Source organism: Cibotium barometz, chromosome 53, assembly GCF_041138505.1.
Source record: "Cibotium barometz isolate CiBa-2024 chromosome 53, ASM4113850v1, whole genome shotgun sequence".
Lineage (NCBI taxonomy): Eukaryota > Viridiplantae > Streptophyta > Polypodiopsida > Cyatheales > Cibotiaceae > Cibotium > Cibotium barometz.
In genome coordinates, this window is record NC_141098.1 from 3,688,532 (window position 1) to 3,694,506 (window position 5,975).

The window sequence follows — 5,975 nt, forward strand, 5'->3', positions numbered from 1 at the left end:
AGCACAAACCATAAATAAACCAAATTAAATAAACAAGAGGGAGATAGAGTAGAGGTCACCGTCGACACAAGAGTGAGAGAGTGTGGCCCTTGTACCACTCTCGTATATTTATGTCTTAGAAAAAGCGCTTGCTTTTCAAAAAGATAATTGTAAAAACAAAGCACAAGCAAGTGCTTTTGAGTTTATGAGCATGCATGCTCTACAAAAATATAGATGCCTAAATATGAAACTATAAAGGTGTTCACATGTCGATTAACACATAATCCGCCCCTCATTCTTCGCCAACATCCAAAATAATAATAGTGAGTGCACATAGCTAATTAAACACATTAATCTTGACCATAGTATACCAACGCACACAGCTTGATTAAACACATTAGTCTTGACCATAGTATACCAACGCACACAGCTTGATTAAACACATTAATCCTAGTAAATGATATAAATAAAATGCACATCCAAAAAAAATGGGTGTTCACAAAGAGGTTACGACTAACAGTATGCGTGCACACATAGAGTTGATACACACAATTTCAACATCGTGAGGGTAACGTGAGAGCTACCTTCATAAAGGCTTTAATACATAAAGGTACACTCATACAAACATGCGTGCATACACACTATTGACACATAAAGGCACACACACTCGCACATGCATGTGCGCACACAGAGTTGGCACGCACACACTCAACACACACATGTATACATATATAGACATACACTTCCATGTGTGTGCACATACATAAACATACAGAATCGACACACACACTTGCACATGCACATAGAATCGACACATACATGCATATGCATGCGTACACACCCACACACATACATTTATGTGCATACACACATATACACACACACTTGCATGCTTGCATATACACACTTGCACATATACACATACACACCCACATACATTTATGTGCATACATACATATACACACACACTTGCATGCTTGCATATACACACTTGCACATATACATACAACATACACATATATACACATGCACATGCACGTGTTGTTCGAGTGTGCAAACACATACATGCATGCACGAATGCACGATACACATGCACACATAAGTATTCATGCATGCGCACACTCGTACACATGTACATACACATGCGTATCCACATACACAAGCACAAAAATGCACACCCACACTCTCTTGCGCACAGGCACATAGATATATACATATACATACACATTGGAGCATGCACACACACATATACACACACAGGGAGACACACACAATCGCGTGTATGTGTACATAGAGTTGACTCACACACACACACACACACATGCCCTTACATTGTGCATGCACATACTAAAGCGTGCAAACGCGCACGCACACACACACGTGCAAACGCGCGCGCGCACACACACACACACGTGCACATATGCATGTAGACCCACTCTATCTTGTGCACATGCACATAGAGACATATATGTGTATACATATAAGCACATGCACATAGAGACATATATGTGTATACATATAAGCACACGCACACACACTCTCATGCCTGTATAGAAAATTGACATACACCCAATCACACATATGCATGTTCGTGTACACACACCCACATATGTGCATGCACACACATAATTGCACATGATGCACATACACACATAATTGCACATGACGCACATACACACACACTTGTATGCACATGCATAACACACACACATGCAAATACGCGTGCATGTACACACTTGAATGTGTACACACACACATACACTTGTACGTATGCATGCACATACAAGCACATATATATGCGCGCACACATACACACATGCTTGTATATACACGTGTACATACACATAGAGACACATACACATGCATACACGTAAGCGCAAGCACACATAAGTGCAAACATACTGCTGCATGGACACATGCAATTTTGTCGACACACATAATCACACACGTGCACACACATAGTCTTAGTGTGAGGGTAACGTGAGAGCTGCCTTCATTAAGGCTTTAATACATAAAGGTACACTCATACAGACATGTGTGCGTACACACTATTGACACAAAGGCACACACACTCGCACACGCACGTGCATAACACAGAGTCGGCATGCACACACTTGTTGACACACACATGCACACATACATAAACATATAGAATCAACAAATGCATAATCACATACACTTGCACGTGCATATAGAGTCAACACACACACACACAAACACACACTTTTGTACACATACGCACAACACACATAGATATACACATGCACATGCACATGCATGTGCAGCATGCACACCCTCGAGCATGCACACATACACACACACACACACATGCATGTATGCATGCACACATATGCACACCCAAGTATTCGTGCATGCATAACACAGAGTTGGCATGCACACACTCGACACATATGCACACATACACTTTCACATGTGTGCACATACATAAACATATAGAATCGACACATGCATAATCACATACACTTGCACGTGCATATAGAATCAACATATACATGCACACATACATTTATGTGTATACGCATAAATGCACACACACACACACACACACACACACACACACACACACACACACACTTTTGTACACATACGCACAGCACACGCATGAGCCGCCTTCATTAAGGCTTTACTACTTGTGACGGTGCACAACACTATGTGACACATGAAGGAACACACCCTCACATGCACGTGCACACTCACAAAGTTGGTGTGCACTTAGTTGGTACACACACATGCACATGTATACACACATACATGTCCATGTGTGTGTACACATAAATACACACACACACACACACACACACACACACACACACACACACATGCATATTACATTTTTCCTTGGAAAAATTATATCTTTTGCTTAACTTTATGTAATTTACATAGTGTAATTTTTATTACTTTAACTAGTTTAAATTTGATCTAATATCTCAATACTAACATGGCCCATATATTTATCTTCTAATTAGCTCATGCCTTCATTGTTTCCCATGTTGATTGCCAGCTAGTGCCAAAGAGTGCCATGTAGGTGCCATAAATGAATTGGTTACTTAAACGATATCTTGATTAAGAGCTACCAGCTAGCTTCACGAACTTATCTACAGGCTTTCATAGCCCCCCTCTCTTGATTGCCAGCTAGTGCCAAAGAGTGCCATGTAGGTAAATGAATTGGTTACTTAAACGATATCTTGATTAAGAGCTACCAGCTAGCTTCACGAACTTATCTACAGGCTTTCATAGCCCCCCTCTCTCTCTTCCTACCCTCTCCTTCTCTCCTTTTCGATAGATGTGCGCTGTCCCTTTCTCTCTCTCTCTCTCTCTCTCTCTCTCTCTCTCTTTCTCTCTCTCTCTCTCCCTTTCGATAGCTGTGCACTGTCCCTTTCTCTCTTTCTCTCTCTCTCCCTTTCTTCCCCCTTTCTCACTCTCTCTCCTACCCTCTCTTTCCCTCCCCTTCTCCAGTAATTTCCCTCTCTCTCTCTCTCTCTCTCTCTCTCTCTCTCTCTCTCTCTCTCTCTCGGACCTTCTCTAGCTTCCCCTTGCTTTCTCTCTGTCTAACTTCCTTTATTTGGTTGGGAAATATTTGGTAATAAAATACAATACCTTCAAACACTTTGTTACACTCCTTTATACTTTTATATTAAAGATTTCTTATGTCTTGTATGTGTTTAACATTTCCTTCCCACATAGTGTATCTTCCATTGGGACTAAAGTGACGGAAAATGTTCTCATTATGGACTCCTTGCAATTTCACACAAAATGGACGCAATATCTATTGTTTTATTTGCAATTTATGACACTTATGATTTAAACTGTTAACTTTTAATAATTAAAAGTTTAGTTATAGCTTGGATCATTGTTTAAAGGTTGTCGTATAGCTTGTCCTATTTTGATTATATACTTGACTTAGAATAACTTGTTATATTTCATTATGGTTGTTTTGAATCCTTCTGGTCATGGTATTCAACTTTCTTATAATGCCTGATGGCTTCTTTTTGAATGTCTTTGTTGATGATTATCCACTTTTTTTAAAGCCTTAATCATTTTATATCTAGGATACTTTGAATTGGCTTTATTTTATCCGCTAGGCTACTCTATTAGCCCTAAACATTGGAAATATGTGGTAGATATATTCTCTTGTGCATTACCCAGTCACAAGTGAATCTAAATATTTGCTTAGAAGATTTACTTGTGACACCTTAAAAAACTTTATTCACTTTATCTTTGACTAACCATTTTAAAACTTTTTGTTAAACCTTCTAATATGGTTTAAAATGCTCTAAATATTTCTAATAAATATACTTTTGAAGATTTTAAACACTCTAAATATTTTTAATAAATATATTTTAAAGATTTTAAATATCATGATGCCCTTGTTATCTATCCATGCCCTATGCATGTGACATGGATAACAACTGGGGATGGGTTTTGACAATTGTCTACCCACTAACATCTATTAAAGCTCTAACTTTTTTATGCTTTTGGATGGTGGTAGGTAACATCTCTTCCCCTTCATGTCTAGAGTTAGGATGGTTTAGCTATGGCATCACCGACTTGTTTCTATCTCTCTAAGGAACACTAGGTTCCTTGTTTGGTTATACTCTTTGAATTTAATCATTAATGATTGTAATGATGTTTTTAAAAGTCACACCAACTATTACAGTTACCCTTTATACTTTTTGGCTCCTTTCAATGCCATAGACTATTGGATGTATCTTTGTTTATTGTCAACTAGCACCTAGGGTAACTATTTAAATTGTGGGCTTTATACAACTAACACACATTGACACACACACACACACACGCATGCATGCACGCACATGTACACTGTCTGAGCGCAAGGGTTTAGACCTGTAGTAGTGTAAGAGAGAGGATGCGTGTGAGAGGGTGCATGTGAGGGTGATATAGATAAGGTGGTTGTGAGATTGATGCATAGAAAGTAGGGACATAGGCCACTATAAAAAGGGCCATGAAGACGTGATGGGCAAAATCCACATTCCACTTCGTGGAGCTCTGTTTGAGTGGAGTTGTGCCCAGCCCCCCTACACATGTCGAAGACGCTCGTATAATGTAATGGGATACCCAAACCAACACTACAAATTATAGGCAGCAGCACAAACCAAAATGGAAGAGGTGTAATTGCCATACTATAATCACGAAAGAGATCATAAAGCAATAGAAGCATACACAGAGAAAGAGCAACAAACAACATGGAAAACATAAAAGATAGGAGGAAGAAGCCCCTCACAATGTGCACACCAAATGTTATGGAAGAAATAACATGACTATAAAGCAAAAGCCAAATAACCTTAGATAATCAACCTTTGAAAAAATTTCAATAAATTATTATTCAGTGCAGCACAAAAAAATATTTATTGACCATGGCTTCAAGCACATTTCTACCTTCTGTTCCGAACTTTACTGGGAGAAAATTACTCGATCTTATTATGCATGGAGAGAGACACACACACAGAGAGAGATAGAGAGAGAGTGTGCCAAGGCGAGGACTCGAGGAGGGCCTGCCAAAATTTATCTGCAACCTTCAGGTACGTGTTTTCATTTCTCTGTGTTTTTCTGTGTGTGTGTGTTAGAGAGAGAGAGAGAGAGAGAGAGAGAGAGAGAGACGCTTCATGATTGCACAATTTCTGAAGTTTTACAGGCCTAATTCTCTGTAACGTTCAGGTAGGTGTTTTCATTTCTCTGTGTTTTTCTCTGTGTGTGTGTGTGAGAGACAGAAACGTCGGTAAATGCAACACGAGGGCATATACAACCAACGGTGGGACTTGAACTTGGGTGGATCATGGCCTTTATAAGGGCCCTGGCACTAGCCAATCTGCGAGGGTCCTCTTTTATTACATACACTATATATGGGAGAGAGAGGTATTAACGTCGGTAGAATGCAACACGAGGGCATATACGACCAACGGTGGGACTTGAACTCGGGTGGATCATGGCCTTTATAAGGGCCCTCGCAGAGAGAG